Here is a 22,229-nt window from a genome sequence, read left to right as displayed (position 1 = left end):
TGTACACAAATAAAATTTATAATTTTTTTTCAAACAAATAGAGCTTTATTTTGTTGGTATTTAATTACCACTGGGTTTTTTATTTTTTGCTATATAAATGAAAAAAATACCACAAGTTTTGGGAAAAAAATCCCACTTTTTTCTTAGTTTCTGTTATAAAATTTTGCAAATTCTTCATAAATTTGGTCCAACATGTATTCTGCTTCATTTATTTGGTAAAAATAACCCAAATCAATGTATACTATTTAGTCTGTGTAAAAGTTATAGAGTCTACAAACTAAGGTATATATATTTGGAAATGGATCAGCGCTGATGTACTGACGACCCTTAAAATGCCAGGATAGTACAAATACCCCCAAATGAGCCTTTTTTGGAAAAGAGACAGTCCAAGGTATTTAGTAAGAGGCATGGTGAGTTTTTTGAAGTTTTACTTTTTTGGCACAATTTTTAGGGGAAAATAATGAAATAAAATATATATATATTTTTTTTATATATTGTCACCAGTGCAGTACAGCAGCATCATATGACTGGTGATCAGGGATACTGACTGGTGACAGTATGTAAAAAAAATCTATAAATATTTATTTATTACAGTTTTAACCTTTTTTTATGATTTCTTTTATATAATCTCATCAGAGTAGTTTATTGTCACCATAGTGTAGTTTTTTTTTTTTTTTTTTTACACTTTTATTGCTTATAGCAGTAATGTTCACTTTCATTCATGACAATTTGCTTACTAATGTGATATGTGATAGGCTACAGCTAATTACATGGTAAAGGGTGCTGTGATTGGCCCAGGTACCATGTGATAGCTTAGGGACAATCACAGAAACGCAATAGTAAGCAAGGAGTCATGAATGGAAGCCATTCATGACTGTTTTGCTTGCATGTAATCATGTAATTGCTGTGATTGGTCATAATGATCACATTATACCTCAGCCAATCATAGTACCGAGAACCGTGATCCACTGTGTACACCAGACACAGTGATCACATGATCGAATGACTGTGTGGCACAGGGGACACACCAGGGCGCATTTGCTGAGCAGTACACCACTTAGCCTGAAGGTGCCGCCGTGCCCCAGTAAAAGTACTGTGGGCAGGTGGCAAGTGTTTAAAATGAGGGTAGTTCAGTGGGAAACAATATTTTCCTTCATACAGCTGACTTTCTATTTCATGCCAACTATCATTTTAATACCTTGCTTATGGCACCTAACACAGAACAAATGGGCTGCATGACAAATGTATGTCATTTTCCATATTCTACTCAGGTGTTAGTTTTAAAACATATTTTTAGTCTTTCAGGGAAATTAATTTTTTCAGTCAAATGGTTTCTTTTTAGTTTTGGTTAGTATAGTCAATATTTAAAGGAGAAGTTCACTTTTTAGAACATGTTACATGTTACAAATTTTGAAAACAGTTTGCACCTCCCACGCAGCTGCATCATTTATTCACAGGAATTCACAAGTCCTCTCCACAAACCACGGCAGATGGACTTGTAGTTTGAATAAACTGCGGACACGCTAATCAGCACACTCGTAGTTCATTCACACTGTCTACAGCTCTGAAAATGACAGCCTGTACAGAGTTATGGGAAACAGAGCTGCAGAAAGTGTGTGCAGGAGCCTGACACTACATACAACTGGCTGATCACAGGTGAAGTACTTTGTCGGTGTTCTATCGAGAAGTGCCCCCCATCAAATAGTGCCTGCTATGTACTGCGCATGCGCCATACAGAACAGCACAACAGCTGATTTGCCGATCAGCTGGGCTGATGTAACCAGGGCACATCAGCACATCGTAGGAGGTATCTGCCGATGGGAGATGCCATTTCACAGGCACAATTTAAACCTATACAAACAGTGGGGGAAACCGTAGTTCTCAGATTGTGCGTCGCTGCTGTTGGAGGGCGCCTAGTGGCTGTGTTGAAGAGCTGCTTTGGTTTGTGTTGCAACCCACCCTTTCACACAGGCATAACCAGGCGTTCAACACAGCAAGCCCACCCTGCAACACAGACAAGACCAGACCATCAGCACACTGTAAAACTGCCCTGCAACAGCGAGGCACAATGCAAGAACTACGGTCTCCCCCCGCTGTTTGTAAAAGATTTAAATTGTGGCCGTGAAATGGTATCTCCCATCGAGAGATGCCTCCTACAATGCGCCCTGGTCACGTCACTCCAGCTGATCGTCAAATCAGTTGAAGTGCAGCTCCGTCCTGCACATGCGCGGGCACTAATCGACTCTCGACAGAACACCAGCTCCTGCTTAAAAAAAAAGAAAGAAATGTACTTTTCTTTTAACTGCAAAAATATGTGCTTTTATTATTTTTAATGAAAAGATGAGCCTTAAAAAACATCTTTCTATTTTTGTTGTTGTTGTTGCTGTATGTATATTGTTGGAAATATTTACTTTCACTTCTTGTCCTACAGAAAGAAGAAATCTGTCCAAAGTGCGGGGAAATTCCCTCTTAGGCCGCGTACACACGAGAGGATTGTCCGTCCAACTTAGTCCGCTGAAACACATTTTAGCGGACAGTCCGCTCGTGTGTGGGCTTCAGCGGACTTTTTCAGCGGACAGTCTGGCGGACTAAGTCTTACGGAATTTCCGTAATATTGTCCGTCCAACTTTGGTTTCAGCGAACAGTCCGCTCGTGAGTAGGCTAGTTGGACGGACTAAGTATGGCGCATGCTCAGAAAGGATTTACACGGCCGAAGGTTGCATTGCAGTGTATTGGACGTCGTATTTCTAGTCCCGTCGTACGTGCTGTACACGTCATCGCACAAGCTTTCAGCGGACTGTCTGTTCATCGTGTGTGGTCAAGTCCGTTCATTCAAAAGTAGGACGGACTGTCTGTCGGATTGTCTGACGGACTTAGTTGGCCAGACAGTCCGCCCGTGTGTACGCGGCTTTAGACAATTGTCACCAGAATAGGCGTCTCATTAGAAGATTTCCACCTTTCCTCTTGTCCTAGAAACAACTCTAAAATATGGGAAATATGGGATAGTCCAAAAAACAGTCAGGGTGAATTTCCCCAGTGCAGACAGACAACAATAAATCCCAGTTCACACTTGTGCGATGTGGGAAACCCTGCGATTCCCATGCGGGTTCCCACATTGCACCAGAATCACAGGTGGTTAACACTGACATCTGTGAACCGCTGCGGGTGTCAATGTAAAGTTAATGTCACCCCCAAATTGGTTCGCAGTTAACAGTGTGAACTGTGAAATATTACAGGAATCAGATCGCATGGGTGTGGACACCCATGCAATCCAGTTCCAGTGCAGACCAAAAAAAGGGGTCCTGCACCATTTTATTGTGAATGCAATGCGATTTTAGCCATACAGTTTGTATGGTGGAATCTGCATTGCATGTGATGTGCACAGCAATGCAATTCTAATCACATGCAATGTCTGGCATTGCACTAGAGTGAACCCAGCCTAAAAACCTGAAACTTTTACACTTCACTCTATCAAAACTACAAGAAGTTTTGTCCTTAAAGGAGTTCTGTAGTCACAAAATACAGTTTAATTTTATAACATCAACATTGTAATAACAATACAAACAATAGTTATTTCGACAATTCAATACAAGCTTATTTTAAAAAAATCTTCTTTCATTTTGTAAGTTCTGCCTGTCTCCTGACCATCTCCTTCCACAACTTCCTGGATTCTGTGGATGCTTTGCAGCTTTTCCTTTGCTGTTTCTGCTCAACTTGCAAGGACTACATATCCCATGGTACCATGCTGCTTGCAAGCAGGGATTCCTGTATTGACTCCTTCTCCTGAAACTCCTTCTGCCAGCACCTCTGTAGTTCAGAAGGCAGGCTCTGTGAAATGTGTGGCACAGCAGTGCCTACCTACAGGGCATAGCAACCACAGAATTCAAAGGAAACGTGTGGGGAGCAACAATTCTAGTACAAGACCACCTCTGTAACTCTAAACATGTAACCTGTAAAAAACTGTAAAGTGTCGCCTATGCAGATTTTTAAGTACTGAAGTTTGCCGTTATTCCATGAGTGTGCACAATTTTAAAGCGTGACATGTTGGGTATCTATTTACTCTACGTAACATCATCTTTCACATTATATGTCACGGTACTACTTACAGCTAACTCACAGGCGAGCAGGTGACACACAATCCCCCAGGGCGTGGAATCTAAGAGCCAGCCGGTGTTCCGCCAGGGACCCTCTCACAAATGTTTGGACTTAGCTACGTGCTGACCCTAAGTCACGACCCCCGGGTTCACCCTGCTCACTTAGGGAAGTACCAGAAGACACTGTAGACAAGGATGGATGGATGAAACAAGGAGAGCCAGTTGGTAAGCCAAGGTCGGGGCGGGCTGCAGACAATGTAGTCAGAACAAGCCGGGTCGGTACACAAAAGATCAGTTCACGAGAAGCCAGGTAAAACAGGTTACACAGGGGAGTTTCAGAAACAAACGTTACTCAAGCAATGGTGGCTGGTAAGGAAGGGATTTAAATAGAGAAGCACATGAGGGGTTGGACAGGAAGTAGCAGGAAGGAAACATATATTAGGCAACAGGTAAAGGGGGGCGACACCCGTAGCTGCAGAGTGCACAGAGCTGAACACCTGACAGTGGAAAAACAGATGCCAGACGATCCACTGCAGTGAAGGTGAGACACAAATGATCTCCGCAGCTGATCTGTGACAATATAAAAAAATTGGGCTAATTTTACTATTTTGTTATCTTTTAAATCATGAAACAGTTTAAAAAAAAAAAAACGCGTTTGAAAAATTGTTGCGCAAATGCTATGTAAGATAAAAAGTTGCCACGACCACCATTTTATTCCCTAGGGTGTCTGCTAAACAAAAATATATAATGTTTGGGGGTTCTGAGTAATTTTCTAGCAAAAAAATTATGATTTTTACATGTAGGAGAGGAGTGCCAAAATAGGCCTGGTATGGAAGTGGTTAAAGAATATTTCCACTTTTGCAGCCAAATTGTGATAAAACCTACATTATATTTGTAACGCTAAACGGCAGGCAGATTTAAAATACAGAAATTAAAGAAGACAAAGCTCGTTTGTCTGTACTTCTCCTGAGGATCACAGGAGTGCAGATCAAACAGCACTCCTGTGACCCATATTTAGCAGATAGCTGGCTGAAGCTGACGTCACAGAGCCGCTCCAGATTGGGGCAAGATCGCCACAATAAAGTCAGGATCCACCCGCAACCCTGGACCGGCAGGGGGAAGCTGAGAGCCTGAGCCAGCTGCTCTGGCCCCCTCCACATCCAAACACTCTAGTGAATGGAGGAGTGGGAGGGAGAGCAGAGCTGACAGCGGTGACTGACAGTGGTGATGACAGCGGTGACTTACAGTCACCAGCTCTCTGCTCAGTGAGCTCTGAGATCCAATCAGCGGTCTTTGATCACTCAGTTCTCAGTCTTTGAGCCGGCAGGGGACAGTTGCAGCATTAGAATGGCGGGTCTGTAAGTGGTTAACATAGGGTTTAAAGTGGTTGTAAACCCTTACAACCAACTTTGACCTACAGGTAAGCCTAGATTAAGGCTTACCTGTAGGTCCAAGAAATATCTCCTAAACCTACACGGTTTAGGAGATATTTGCAGAAAGAGAGGCACCACTGTCTATGCGTAGACAGCGGCGCGCAGGCGCACTAAGCGCGCCGCTGTCAACGGCGATATGCTGCGAGTGGCGGCTCCCGTGCGCATGCGGAGCCGCGAGACCCACCGAGAAGATGGAGGCTCCGTACACAAGGGTACAGCAGTGACTTCGCTGGCTCATGTGTCAGGTAAGTGATGCATAGTAGTCCATTATGCTTTACCTTTGCAGGGAATCAAAGAGGAAGTAAACCCATCAGGGTTTACTTCCTCTTTAAGATCGCCAAGCTTGAGCAGCACATTGAATATTAATGCACTTTTAGGCTGGTTTCACATATGTGTGGCTGCGGGTTCGTTCCTGAATTCGCACATGAACCAGACCCAAAGACCCACCAAACCCTTTTTCAATCCCAACCGTAGCCAACACAGCACACCCCTGAGCCCTGTACTCTGTTCACAGCACACTTCTGAGCCCTGTACTCTGTACAAAGCACACTCCTGAACCCAGCACTCTGTACACAGTGCCCTCCTGGACCCTGTACTCCGTATGTAGTTTACTCCTGAACCCTCCACTCTGTACGTAGAGTACTCTTGAACCCTGCACTCTGTACGTAGAGTACTCCTGAAGCCTGCACTCAGTACGTAATGCATTTCTGAACCCTGCACTCTGTACGCAGTGCACTCATGAACCCTGCACTGTGTATCTAGTACAATCCTGAACTCTGCACTCTGTACGTAGCACACTCCTGAACCCTGCACTCTGTACATAGTGCGCTCCTGAACCCTGCACTCTGTGCATAGCACACTTCTCAACCCTGTGCTTAGTTTGCTCTTGAACCCTGCACTCTGTACGTAGTGCACTCCTGAACTCTGCACACTGTACATAACACACTCCTGAACCCTGCACTCTGTGCTTTGCATACTTCTGAACTCTGCACTGTGTGTAGTGCACTGCAGAACCCTGCACTCTGTACATAGCACAATCCTCAACTCTGTACTCTCTATGTAGCATACCTGTGAACCCTGCAACCTGTATGTAGTGCACTCCTGAATATTACATTTTGTATGTAGCACACACGTCAACCCTGAAAACTGTGTGTGATGCGCTCATGGTATTTAACAATGCCCTATTAAGACCCTCCTCCAATGTTAATGTATTTTGGCCACATCTACCATTTGATGTGGCATGCTGTCTCCCTGTGGAAATAGGTGGTGGTGATGGTCATGCTGAGTGGTGCGATGGGGATGTTGGTGAGTTCCTACACCTACTGTGAGCAAAAAGCCTGGTAAATATATATATATATATATATATATATATATATATATTTACTTATTTTATATTTTTATATATGCTGTGTGAATGAAAACACATAGCAAACATATAAGGGGTAGTTTCTCAGATTCTACTGCAAAAGTGTTGAATCACTTTATGGTATACCACTCTTTTAAATACTTCTGCTTTTTCTTGTTAAAAAAAGAAGACTGCTTGGATGGGTAAAGCTGGGCCAACAAGTTTTCCATCAACTAATAGGAATTTTACCTGTGGAGGGCACTGCTGTGTTGCTGTTTATCAGTGTTGATAGTATGGATATGTTTTTTTCTTCTTGACAGTTCCTTCCCTTTATAATTCCACTTTATTTCACATAACTGTGGTAATAAACCTAGTTATTGCATTGCCATATTACATACCTATACAATCCAGGCCTCATATATTTAAATCTGTGCAAAAAAGTGCAGATGTTATTGCTAATGAAAACCCAAACATTATCCCTAAAGACTGAGACATTTAAAATAAATAAAGTCAAAACTTTTTTTTTTTTGGAAGGAGTAAGGGAGGATTATAACCCCTGTCAGATTTTTTGCCATCAGTGTCTGATTGGGGAGATTTCTCTTCACTTTTTCGTTCACAACCAAAACAGGAAGTAAGAGGAAATCCCTCCAATGTGAAGGAATCCCTGGTTGTCACTAGGGCAGTGTTTCTCAAATCCAGTCCTCAGGCCCCCCCAACAGGTCATGTTTTCAGGTTTTCCATTATTTTTCACAGGTGATTTAATCAGTTTCACTGCCTTAGCAATTACCACAGCCGTTTCATCTGAGGGAAATCCTGAAAACATGACCTGTTGGGGGGGCCTGAGGACTGGATTTGAGAAACACTGCACTAGGGTCACCAGAACTAGTGTCCTCACTGGAATATTATCTTATTTTTCTGTTCTGTTGACAACCCAAAATGTAGGATTTCATTCACTCCCTCTCTAATTTATCCCAGCTAAAATAATGTTTTATTTCTAGTTATGTTTTAATTCCTGATCATGTAGTTACTTATTTGTTGAAGGCTAATCTTTGCCTCCTGATATATGAACAGTGTTTTAAATAACAGTGCTATAGTTAGGAATAGTGATGGACGAACTTCCGACGGGACGTTTCGCGAACGCGAAACGCGAACGGACACAAACGTTCGCGAAAACGACCGTTCGCCGCGGGCTCCATTGACTTCAATGGGAGGCGAATTTCGCAAACCTTTAGGTCGAATTTGCGGCCACGGGGTAATTATTAGGGGGTAGCACGTAGTCCCACCACCTGGACAATAGCATAATACATGTATGAGGTGAATTTGGGATCGATAACTACAAGCATTTTTTTTTTATTTGGGAAATTGTTCTGACAATTCAGGACTATGGAGCTAATGAAGGCAATGGAGGAGAGGGAAGGTCAGGGACCAGGGTAGGCAAACAAGAGGGTGCAGGAGATACAGAGCACTGACAGCAGCACCGTAATACAGAGCACTGACATCAGCACCGTGACATACAGCGCTGACAGCAGCTCCGTGACATACAGCGCTGACAGCAGCTCCGTGACATACAGCGCTGACAGCAGCTCCGTGACATACAGCGCTGACAGCAGCTCCGTGACATACAGCGCTGACAGCAGCTCCGTGACATACAGCGCTGACAGCAGCACCGTGACATACAGCGCTGACAGCAGCTCCGTGACATACAGCGCTGACAGCAGCTCCGTGACATACAGCGCTGACAGCAGCTCCGTGACATACAGCACTGACAGCAGCTCCGTGACATACAGCGCTGACAGCAGCTCCGTGACATACAGCGCTGACAGCAGCACCGTGACATACAGCGCTGACAGCAGCTCCGTGACATACAGCGCTGACAGCAGCTCCGTGACATACAGCGCTGACAGCAGCTCCGTGACATACAGCGCTGACAGCAGCTCCGTGACATACAGCGCTGACAGCAGCTCCGTGACATACAGCGCTGACAGCAGCTCCGTGACATACAGCGCTGACAGCAGCTCCGTGACATACAGCGCTGACAGCAGCTCCGTGACATACAGCGCTGACAGCAGCTCCGTGACATACAGCGCTGACAGCAGCTCCGTGACATACAGCGCTGACAGCAGCACCGTAAGCAGCCCCAGGAGGAAGTCAGCACAGCACAGGGATGGTGTGATCCCCTCATAATAAGAACCCCCAGGAGGAAGTCAGCACAGCACAGGGATGGTGGGAGCCCCTCATAATAAGAACACCCAGGAGGAAGTCAGCACAGCACAGGGATGGTGGGAACCCCTCATAATAAGCAGCCCCAGTAGAAATATGACACCGCTCAACCTCTTCAAAGAGGAGGGTAGGGGCATATAGTACGGTGTGCTTTTTTGGGTCAGGGAAGTGAGCCAAATGAATTAAGAAGGTCTGTGTGCTTGATTCCAAAAATTGTTTATAGACATATACATGGTCTACTGATCACATGTGTTGAATTCCTCCGAGATCCATGCCTCATTCATTTTTAGAAATGTGAGGTAGTTAACACTGTGGTGAGCTAGGCGAGTACGCTTATCGGTCACAATCCCCCCTGCTGCGCTGAACGTCCTTTCGGACAGGACACTGGATGAGGGGCAAGCCAACAGTTCGATTGCAAATTGGGCAAGCTCTGGCCAGAGGTCAAGCCTGCCCACCCAGTAGTCTAGGGGTTCATCACTCCTCAGAGCGTCCACATCGGCCGTTAACCCAATGTAGTCGGACACCTGACGGTCTAGGCGTTCCCTGATGCTGGATCCGGATGACACCTGTCGATGGGTCGGCTGAAAGAATGACCTCATATCCGAAGTCACCAACACATCTTCAAACCGGCCTCTTCTTGCAGGCGCTGTTGGATTGGTACCCGCAAATCCTTCTCTGGGAGTGGGAATTGCTCCTCTGCCAGCGCACGCAAAAGCAGAATGCAGCATTTCTCGAAGCAAGGCCTGGAAGTGCTGCATTCTGACAGCCCTCTGCGACGGCGGTAACATTTCCGCCATTTTGTGTTTGTACCGGGGGTCTAAGTACGTTGCCACCCAGTACTGGTCCTTGACCCTCATGCTTTTTATACGGGGGTCCCTATTAAAACACTGGAGCATGAAGGCCCCCATTTGCACTAAAGTGGAAGCGGTGTGGTGGCCTGGCTCCTGCTCATCATCCAGGATAATGTCGTCCTCTTCATTCTCCTCTCCCCATCCTCGCACAACAGGGATCCCAGAAAGGTTTAAAGCATGCTCTTCTTGCTCCTGCTCATCCGCCCCGGCACCATCCTCCTCTGACTCCTCATCAGACTCCTGTTGTTGACTTGTCTCAGATAGAGTAGCCCCCCCTGGGAATTCATCCAGCATTGCGACTTCCTCATCTTCCCGCTCCTGCTCCTCCACAGCCTGATCAATGACACGACGCAATGCACGCTCCAGAAAGAAGGCATAAGGTACCATGTCACTGATGGCGCCATGGCTGCGACTGACCAGTTTGGTGATCTCCTCAAATGGCCGCAGAAGTCTGCATGTGTCGCGCATGAGCAGCCACTGGCGCGGTGAAAAAAAACCCAGCTCCCCAGAACCGTTTCTTTCGCAGAGTTCATACAGGTAGACGTTAACTGCACGTTTCTGCTGGAGCAGCCTATCAAGCATATAGAAGGTTGAGTTCCATCGCGTCGGGCAATCGCAAATAAGACGTCTGACCGGCAGATGGTGTCGCCGCTGAATGTCAGCAAGGCGAGCCATGGCCGTGTAAGATCTTCTGAAATGGGCCGAGATTTTCCTTGCCTGCCGCAAGATGTCCTGGACCCCAGGGTATTTGACAAGGAATCGCTGCACGACCAAGTTTAAGACGTGTGCCATGCACGGCACGTGCGTGATTTTGCCCTGTTTCAATGCGCTAAGCAGATTGGCACCGTTGTCACACACCACTTTACCAACTGTCAAATTGAGCGGTGTTAGCCACTCATCTGCCTGTGAACGCAAAGCTGAAAGGAGTGCCGGGCCAGTGTGGCTCTTTGCTTCCAGGCACAACAGACGCAGCACGGCATGGCAACGTCTCACCTGGCATGTGGAATAGGTTCTGGGGAGCTTGGGCGGTGCAGTGGAAGAGACGCTAGCAGCGGAAAAGGAGGAGGCAGCTGAGGAGGAGAGGGAGGAGGATGGAGTAGGAGGAGGAGAAGAAGAGTCAGGCCTGCATGCAATCCGTGGCGGTAAAACCAAATCTACACGGGTGCCACGGGTTACATGCTTGACGGCCGTCAGAAGGTTCACCCAGTGGGCAGTAAAACTGATATACCTTCCCTGCCCGTGTTTGCTAGACCACGTGTCTGTGGTCAGATGTATCTTGGCACCGACACTGTGTGCCAGAGATACATTCACTTGCCGCTGAACATGGCCATATAGCTCTGGGATGCCCTTCTCTGAGAAATACTTCCTTCCTGGGACCTTCCATTGTGGTGTTCCAATGGCCACAAATTTGCGAAAGGCCTCCGAGTCCACCAGTTTATATGGCAGTAGTTGGCGGGCTATGAGTTCTGACAAGCCAGCCGCCAACCGTTGGGCAAGAGGGTTATCCGGCGTCATCATTTTTTTACGCTCAAACATTAGGCCCACGGAAGCCTGCCTTTTTGCAGAAAAATGTGAGCTTGGCGTGATGGAAGGTGGAGTGGAGGACAATTGTGAGGAGAGAGGAGAAGGAGAAGTAGAAGACGAGGCTGGACGGTGAGAGCCTGCAGTGTGGCTTTGTGTGTTCCGTTGCTCCCACTGGGCTCGGTGATGGCTGCTCATGTGCCTTCTTAAGGCGGTCGTCCCTAGGTGAGTATTGGGCTTACCGCGACTAACGCGTTGACTGCAAAGATTGCAGATGGCAACGCTATTGTCAGCAGCGGACACGTTAAAAAAAGCCCACACTGCGGAGCCATGTGCCGGTGTCCTGGGAGCGCCAGATGTGACCGTACATGGTCGATGACTCGCTCCTGATACATTTGCAGTCTGCTTTGTCCCTGCTGTGCAATGTAAGTCATTGCTGCTTCTCCTCCCTATCTGCTGGTCCATATCTCCCTCTGAACTCCCCTCCTCTTCCTCTCTTGTGGGCACCCACGTGACATCACTAGACACGTCATCATCAACGTCACCTTCCCCACCGCTATAAGTAGAGTAGGCAGCAACACCGGGGACCAACCTCCTCCTTGGGCTGATCTGGGTACTGGCGTCAGACTGCTGAGTAGCGCTTGTTGCTACCTCCTCTTCCTGATCCAATACCAAGAGTGGCTGCGCATCAGAAATGTCCTCTTGATATGGATCGGAAAATAATTCCAGTGACTCAAGCGGAAGGTATGTGGTGGTGGTGGTGGTGGTCGTGTTGTTGGTGGTAGTGTCTTTGGGGGTGCACATAGCAGAGAGTGAAGAAGAGGGTGCAGATCGAGAGGATGAGGAGGGTGCAGAAGAGTAAGGCTGAGCGAGCCACTCAACCAAGTCTGGTGCATCCTTTAAAGTAATTGAACGCACCTTCTGCAACTTCCCACTTTGGCTCAAGCCTGTTGCTCCTGCCCTACCCCTACCACCCCTGCGGAAGGGCCTGCCTCTTCCTCTGCATGTCATTTTTTAAATGACCCTGTGACAAAACTCTTAGTCCCTATACCGCTGAAGGACTGCTGCAGTATAGGTGAGCGGTCAGCAGTGGTGCACGTCAACCCTATCTATTGTGGACCTATAGCGGTCCTTACAGAACAGCAGACTGTACCGCACTCAAGCCTATGTACCGTAGCACCCTATACCAAGTTACCAGTCCTTATAAGAACTTTTGTGGACCAAGCAGGTTGTGTATTAGTGTTTAGCAGACTGTACGTCAGTCCCTATACCGCTGAAGGACTGCTGCAGTATAGGGCAGCGGTCAGCAGTGGTGCACGTCAACCCTATCTATTGTGGACCGATAGCGGTCCTTACAGAACAGCAGACTGTACCGCACTCAAGCCTATGTACCGTAGCACCCTATACCAAGTTACCAGTCCTTATAAGAACTTTTGTGGACCAAGCAGGTTGTGTGTTAGTGTTTAGCAGACTGTGCGTCAGTCCCTATACCGCTGAAGGACTGCTGCAGTATAGGGCAGCGGTCAGCAGTAGTGCACGGCAACCCTATGTATTGTGGACCGATAGCGGTCCTTACAGAACAGCAGACTGTAACGCACTCAGGCCTATGTACCGTAGCACCCTATACCAAGTTACCAGTCCTTATAAGAACTTTTGTGGACCAAGCAGGTTGTGTGTTAGTGATTAGCAGACTGTACGTCAGTCCCTATACCAATGAAGGACTGCTGCAGTATAGGGCAGCGGTCAGCAGTAGTGCACGGCAACCCTATGTATTGTGGACCGATAGCGGTCCTTACAGAACAGCAGACTGTAACGCACTCAGGCCTATGTACCGTAGCACCCTATACCAAGTTACCAGTCCTTATAAGAACTTTTGTGGACCAAGCAGGTTGTGTGTTAGTGATTAGCAGACTGTACGTCAGTCCCTATACCAATGAAGGACTGCTGCAGTATAGGGCAGCGGTCAGCAGTAGTGCACGGCAACCCTATGTATTGTGGACCGATAGCGGTCCTTACAGAACAGCAGACTGTACTGCACTCAGGCCTATGTACCGTAGCACCCTATACCAAGTTACCAGTCCTTATAAGAACTTTTGTGGACCAAGCAGGTTGTGTGTTAGTGTTTAGCAGACTGTGCGTCAGTCCCTATACCGCTGAAGGACTGCTGCAGTATAGGGCAGCGGTCAGCAGTAGTGCACGGCAACCCTATGTATTGTGGACCGATAGCGGTCCTTACAGAACAGCAGACTGTAACGCACTCAGGCCTATGTACCGTAGCACCCTATACCAAGTTACCAGTCCTTATAAGAACTTTTGTGGACCAAGCAGGTTGTGTGTTAGTGATTAGCAGACTGTACGTCAGTCCCTATACCAATGAAGGACTGCTGCAGTATAGGGCAGCGGTCAGCAGTAGTGCACGGCAACCCTATGTATTGTGGACCGATAGCGGTCCTTACAGAACAGCAGACTGTAACGCACTCAGGCCTATGTACCGTAGCACCCTATACCAAGTTACCAGTCCTTATAAAAACTTTTGTGGACCAAGCAGGTTGTGTGTTAGTGTTTAGCAGACTGTGCGTCAGTCCCTATACCGCTGAAGGACTGCTGCAGTATAGGGCAGCGGTCAGCAGTAGTGCACGGCAACCCTATGTATTGTGGACCGATAGCGGTCCTTACAGAACAGCAGACTGTAACGCACTCAGGCCTATGTACCGTAGCACCCTATACCAAGTTACCAGTCCTTATAAGAACTTTTGTGGACCAAGCAGGTTGTGTGTTAGTGATTAGCAGACTGTACGTCAGTCCCTATACCAATGAAGGACTGCTGCAGTATAGGGCAGCGGTCAGCAGTAGTGCACGGCAACCCTATGTATTGTGGACCGATAGCGGTCCTTACAGAACAGCAGACTGTAACGCACTCAGGCCTATGTACCGTAGCACCCTATACCAAGTTACCAGTCCTTATAAGAACTTTTGTGGAACAAGCAGGTTGTGTGTTAGTGATTAGCAGACTGTACGTCAGTCCCTATACCAATGAAGGACTGCTGCAGTATAGGGCAGCGGTCAGCAGTAGTGCACGGCAACCCTATGTATTGTGGACCGATAGCGGTCCTTACAGAACAGCAGACTGTAACGCACTCAGGCCTATGTACCGTAGCACCCTATACCAAGTTACCAGTCCTTATAAGAACTTTTGTGGACCAAGCAGGTTGTGTGTTAGTGATTAGCAGACTGTACGTCAGTCCCTATACCAATGAAGGACTGCTGCAGTATAGGGCAGCGGTCAGCAGTAGTGCACGGCAACCCTATGTATTGTGGACCGATAGCGGTCCTTACAGAACAGCAGACTGTACTGCACTCAGGCCTATGTACCGTAGCACCCTATACCAAGTTACCAGTCCTTATAAAAACTTTTGTGGACCAAGCAGGTTGTGTGTTAGTGTTTAGCAGACTGTGCGTCAGTCCCTATACCGCTGAAGGACTGCTGCAGTATAGGGCAGCGGTCAGCAGTAGTGCACGGCAACCCTATGTATTGTGGACCGATAGCGGTCCTTACAGAACAGCAGACTGTAACGCACTCAGGCCTATGTACCGTAGCACCCTATACCAAGTTACCAGTCCTTATAAGAACTTTTGTGGACCAAGCAGGTTGTGTGTTAGTGATTAGCAGACTGTACGTCAGTCCCTATACCAATGAAGGACTGCTGCAGTATAGGGCAGCGGTCAGCAGTAGTGCACGGCAACCCTATGTATTGTGGACCGATAGCGGTCCTTACAGAACAGCAGACTGTACCGCACCCAAGCCTATGTACCGTAGCACCCTAGACAGACCAAGTTACCAGTCCTGATAAAGAGCTTTGTGGAACAAGTGAGTTGTGAATGATTAGCAGACTGCAGCAGAAGGGCAGCAGTCAAGTATAATATTCTTTCTATATTTGGAAGAAAGAATATTATACGTGTACAAGCCTATTACCGTACCACTGATACCAGTCCTGAAAAGAACCTTTGTGGAACTAATAGTAACAGCAAGTCTTTAAAATTATCCTCACTGCCTGACACACTGCTTCCTGCCTGTCCCTATACAAATTGGCAAAAAAGAGTAGGCTGGAACGATTAGCTGGAACAGCTCTTTTGTGGACCTGATAGTAACAGCTAATGATGATGATGATGATGATGATGAAGAAAGACTAATCTGGCTGAGCTGTCCCTAAAATAGCAGCATACAGCGCTCTGTCCCTTTATCTAAACTGACAAAAGAAACTCAGGCTGCTGACCTAACACCTATACCAGTCCTGAAAAGAACTTTTGTGTACCAAATAGCTAGCGTTTTCTCTGTCCCTACTCCACACAGGATCCTTTCCCTACAGTGACAGAAGAAAGAATGTAAAATGGCCACCGGATCGGGTGTATTTATAGGTTAGGGGGAATGTCCAAGTGTCCATGAGCTGTCATGTCTCAATTGGTTGTCCTGTAACACATGATAAACGTGTCACGAAAGGTTAAAGTTCTTGTATACATTAAACACGTAAGTCCGCCGGGGCGAACGACGGAAAAAGGCGTTCGAACCCGCGGACGGCGAAAGTCGGAAATTCGCCGCGAAACGACCGCCGGGCGAACCGTTCGGCCATCACTAGTTAGGAATAATATTTTTAAACACACAGCTAACTTTCCTAAAGCGGAACGTAACTGAGCACCACAAACTGAAAACACTGTTTAGTTCATTTTTCACATTCAAAGTAACCATGTCTTTATGCTTGATTTTGTTGAGAAATCACTTTGAAAAACACCCCCATACCATTTGCCCATAAGGGCAAATGATTCATGTGGAATTTACTTACTGGAAACCATTTGCCCTTACCTCAGGCATGCGAGTAGGAAGGTGGGCTTAGCTGAGAAAGCCCCTCCTCTTCTGCAGATGAAACAAATCAATGCACATGAAGACTCCAACTGAAGAAATGTAATAATAAAAAAAAAAGTTTAATAAAAGTAAATATATTATACTGTCCTCTCTGATAGCAACATATGGATTGAAAATAAGTAATGTTGTTTGAGAGAGTTTAGTTCTGCATGAACAGTTAACATTTTTTGCCTAATTTTGCCTAAATAGGCAAAGTTACATACAGTGGGGAAAAAAATTATTTGAACCCCTGCACATACAAAGAAATAAAGGGTCTATAATTGTACTGTACATGTGCCTTCTTGAGGAGGAGGACCTTGTGGGTGCTGCAGGATTTTAATCCATGTCGGCATATTGTGTTACCAATGGTTTGTTAGGTGACTGTGGTCTCAACTGCCTTGAGATTATTCCCAAGCTCCTCCAGTGGAGTTCTGGGTTGATCCCTCACTTTTCTCATGATCATCCTTACCCCATGAGGCGAAATCTTGCATGGAGCTCCAGACCGAGGGTGATTGATGGACATTTTGTATTTCTTCCATTTGCAAATAATCGCTCCAACAGTTGTCTCCTTCTCACCAAGCTTCTTGCTAATGGTCTTGTAGCCCATTCCAGCTTTGTGCAGGTCTACAATCATGTCCCTGGTGTTCTTTGACAGCTTTTTGATCTTGCCCATGATGACGAGGAAGAGATGTGCCTTTTATACACATAACAAGTTGTCATTAGAAGCACCTTCTTAAATTGACAGGACTAATCTGTACACATGAGTACATAATGTAGTCAGTCTGTGGGAGACAGAATTATTGTTGGTTGGTAGGGGAGCAAATACTTATTTTACTCACTGAACTGCAACTGAATTTATAACATTTGTATCATGTGTTTCTTCTGGATTTTTTGGTTGATATTCTATCTCTATCATTTAAAATACACCTATGATAACAATTATAGACCCTTCATTTCTTTGTCAGTGGGCAACCATACAAAATCTGCAGGGAGTCAAATAATAATTTTCCCCATTGTAAATGTCATGTTTCTTTCACATGCATATTTATTACTATTAGTTATTTTTACTTACTATACCCTTTTTACTTTAGGTTTTATGTACAAATATACTCTCCATCTCCACAGTATTGTGCAGAATGATCATCCATTTATTGGACATGCTACAGAACTTTCAAAACTGGACAAGTACTGTCTGTACTGTTCACTGCGAAGAACACTCTGTATTAAGAATCCATCTCAGGTCTGAAAAGATTAAAAAGCAGTTACTGGTACAGCGTGAAACAGTAAATAAATTCCAACCTCTTCATTAGCTGATGAAAGGTCAGCAAGAACCATATCTACGGTAACTCTAAAATATATTCAAAACACTGTGAGACGTTACTGAGCTATGTCATAAATAATTATAGATTGTGTTCAAATTAGAAATACTAACTATCTGTTGTCATGCAGAAGTTCTCTACCTCCTTTTTCAAATGCATTTTGGCTAAAATATAACCCATTTTTTTCTTAGTACAAAATAACTTGATTTAAACAAGTGCAGATCAAGTAAGTCTTAAAAACTAATTTCAAAGTTATATTTGTAGGTAAAAGCCAAAATTCTAAAGCAAAGGCGTATTCATTCACAGTCATATGATACCCAGATTAGCGTACTTCAGCAGCGGGTTTGGTCAGGTGTTTGCATGGAGCTGTGGACAGGAAGCTTGTTCAGATCAATGACAGGCTGGTGCTGTCTGCGGCTGATTGCATGTAATCATTCAAGGAGTGATTAAATTCACCTAGGGACACTAGTGGCCTTGTATGCACCATTTGCATCCAGGGGCTGCTCATGTGTTCCTAAACCAGTGATGGCGAACCTTGGCACCCCAGTTGTTTTGGAACTACATTTCCCATGATGCTCATCCACTCTGCAGTGTACTTGAGCATCATGGGAAATGTAGTTCCAAAACATCTGGAGTGCCAAGGTTCACCATCACTGTCCTAAACACAGGTATTTACTCCATATGTGAAAAACTGTGGCAACTGTGGAGCCTGTCATTGATCTGCAGAAACATCCGGGAGTGCCCTCCTCAGAAATAGGCTAGATAGAAATTGGGGTTGATTTACTAAAGGCAAATCCACTTTGCACTATTGCAAAGTCGATTTGGAAGTGTAGTCGCTGTAGATCTGAGGGTAAGATCAGAAATGAGGGGAATCTCTGCTGATATTATCCTCCAATCATGTACAAGCAAAAATGCTGTTTTTTTATTTTTCTTGCATGTCCCCCTCAGATCTACAGCGACTGCACCTCCAAGTGCAGTTGTAGTGCAAAGTGGATTTGCCTTTAGTAAATAAACCCCATTGCAGTAACAGCCTATGTTTTCATAGGGGTTTATTTACTAAAGGAAAATCCACTTTGCACTGCAAGTGCATTTGAAAGTAAAGTCGCTGTAGATCCGAGGGGGACATGCGAGGAAAATACAAAACAGCATTTTAGCTTGCACATGATTGGATGATAAAATCAGCAGAGCTTCCACCCATTTCAGATCTACCTCTTAGATTTAGAGCAACTGCACTTCCAAGTGCACTTTCAAGTGTACTTGCAGTGCAAAGTGGATTTACCTTTCATAAATAAACCCCCATAGTCTTACCGCCACCTTTCCTTCACAAAAACAGATATGTAGTAAGATGTATACTGTATTAACAAATTCCATTTCATAGCCTTACCTCTACTGTCCTGGTACAGCAGCTGTCCCGACTCTCAGAATATGACAATGCTGTCTTAGATACCAGAATTAGGCTGGCCATACATTATACAACTTTCCTTTAGATGAAAAAAAAAAAAAAAAAAAATACCATATGAGGTCAAACCTAAACACTTTTAACCACTTTAAGACCGGACCATTTTGCTGGTAAATGACCAGAGGTCTTTTTACACTTTGGCACTGCGCTGCTTTAACTGGTAATTGCGCGGTCATGCAATGTTGTACCCAAACAAAATTTGCGTCCTTTTCTTCCCACAAATAGAGCTTTCTTTTGATGGTATTTGATTGCCTCTGCGATTTTTATTTTTTGCGATATAAACGTAAAAAGACCGCAAATTTTGAAAAAAAATGATATTTTCTACTTTTTGTTATTAGAAAAATCCAATAAACTCAATTTTAGTCATACATTTAGGCCAAAATGTATTCAGCCACATGTCTTTGGTAAAAAAAAAGTCAATAATTGTATATTTATTGGTTTGCGCAAAAGTTGTCACATCTACAAACTAAGGTACGTTTTCTGGAATTTACGCAGCTTTTAGTTTACGACTGCCTATCTCATTTCTTGAGGTGCTAAAATGGCAGGGCAGTACAAAACCCCCCCAAATGACCCCATTTTGGAAAGTAGACCCCCTAAGGAAATTGATAAGAGGCATGTTGAGCCCATTGAATATTTTATTTTTTTGCCTCAAGCGATTGAATAATGACAAAAAAAAAATTTTTTTTTTTTTTTTACACAAAGTTGTCACTAAATGATATATTGCTCACACATGCTATGGGCGTATGTGAAATGACACCCCAAAATAAATTCTGCTGCTTCTCCTGAGTACGGGGATACCACATATGTGGGACTTTTTGGGAGCCTAGCCGCGTACGGGGCCCCGAAAACCAAGCACCGCCTTCAGGCTTTCTAAGGGCGTAAATTTTTGAGTTCACTTCTCACTACCTATTACAGTTTTGAAGGCCATAAAATGCCAAGATGGCACAAAACCCCCACAAATGACCCCATTTTAGAAAGTAGACACCCCAAGCTATTTGCTGAGAGGCATGTTGAGTTCATGGAATATTTTATATTTTGCCACAAGTTGCGGGAAAATTACAAACTTTTTTTTTTTTTTTTTTTTTTTCACAAAGTTGTCACTAAATGATATATTGCTCACACATGCCATGGGCATATGTGAAATGACACCCCAAAATAAATTCTGCTGCTTCTCCTGAGTACGGGGATACCACATATGTGGGACTTTTTGGGAGCCTAGCCGCGTACGGGGCCCCGAAAACCAAGCACCGCCTTCAGGCTTTCTAAGGGCGTAAATATTTGACTTCACTCCTCACTACCTATTACAGTTTTGAAGGCCATAAAATGCCAAGATGGCACAAAACCCCCACAAATGACCCCATTTTAGAAAGTAGACACCCCAAGCTATTTGCTGAGAGGCATGTTGAGTCCATGGAATATTTTATATTTTGCCACAAGTTGCGGGAAAATTACAAACTTTTTATTTTTTTTTTTTTTTTTCACAAAGTTGTCACTAAATGATATATTGCTCACGCATGCCATGGGCATATGTGAAATGACACCCCAAAATAAATTCTGCTGCTTCTCCTGAGTACGGGGATACCACATATGTGGGACTTTTTGGGAGCCTAGCCGCGTACGGGGCCCCGAAAACCAAGCACCGCCTTCAGGCTTTCTAAGGGCGTTACAGTTTTGAAGGCCATAAAATGCCAAGATGGCACAAACCCCCCCAAATGACCCCATTTTGGAAAGTAGACACCCCTAAATTTAGGGGTACACTAGTGAGACTAGGTAATAAATGGCGGGTGCCCTGAAACTATAAAAAAATAACTAACCAACCAGCGTCACCTGTAACAGTTATATGGTGATCACTGGTGAAAGGGTTAACTAGGGGGCAATCAGGGGGCTTTATGCGGTAGTATATGGGGGTCCCTGGCGCTATAAAAAGCTGCGGCGAACCTAAATACCTACTTGCCTAACTAGCGTCACCTGTGACACTAATACAGCGATCAGAAAAACGATCGCTTATTAGGCTGGGTTCACACTGGAGCGATGCGGGAACGCCACGAATGCGCGGCGGGTTCCCGCATCGCATGCCTCCCGGCGGCAGTTCACACTGCCCTATGCGAACTGCTGGGAGTGTCAGTGAAATGTTACTGACACCCCCAGATCAGTTCGCATATCGCAGTGCGATCTGAAAACTCGGATCGCATGGTGTGAACACCCATGCGATCCGATTCTGCTGCGGGCCAAAAAAAGGGTCCCGTGCGAATTTGCGGCGGGTGCGGCGGGTGTGGCGGGTGCGGCGAATGGCTGAACTCGAATCGCACAGAGATCGGATGTGATTTGCACTGCAGTGCGGTGCGAATCACATCCGTTCTCAAACCGCTGCAATCTGAACCCAGCCTTAGTGACACTGGCGACGGGGGGTGATCACGGGGTTAAACCTTTATTGGGGGGGTTAGGGGGGTACCTTAGAACTAAAGGGGGCTAACCCTAACTGCCCTAACAGTTATTAGTCACAAATGACACCCGCCGGGTGATCAGGGGGTTAAACCTTTATTAGGTAATAAATGGCGGGTGCCCTGAAACTATAAAAAAATAACTAACCAACCAGCGTCACCTGTAACAGTTATATGGTGATCACTGGTGAAAGGGTTAACTAGGGGGCAATCAGGGGGCTTTATGCGGTAGTATATGGGGGTCCCTGGCGCTATAAAAAGCTGCGGCGAACCTAAATACCTACCTGCCTAACTAGCGTCACCTGTGACACTAATACGGCGATCAGAAAAATGATCGCTTATTAGGCTGGGTTCACACTGGAGCGATGTGGAAACGCCGCGAATCCGCGGCGGGTTCCCGCATCGCATGCCTCCCGGCGGCAGTTCACACTGCCCTATGCGAACTGCTGGGAGTGTCAGTGAAATGTTACTGACACCCCCAGATCAGTTCGCATATCGCAGTGCGATCTGCAAACTCGGATCGCATGGTGTGAACACCCATGCGATCCGATTCTGCTGCGGGCCAAAAAAAGGGTCCCGTGCGAATTTGCGGCGGGTGCGGCGGGTGTGGCGGGTGCGGCGGGTGCGGCGAATGGCTGAACTCGAATCG

Source organism: Lithobates pipiens, unplaced genomic scaffold (genome assembly GCF_037356315.1).
Source record: "Lithobates pipiens isolate NorthernLeopardFrog02 unplaced genomic scaffold, aLitPip1_a1.2 Scaffold_1, whole genome shotgun sequence".
Lineage (NCBI taxonomy): Eukaryota > Metazoa > Chordata > Amphibia > Anura > Ranidae > Lithobates > Lithobates pipiens.
Note: the sequence above shows the minus strand (reverse complement) of the source record.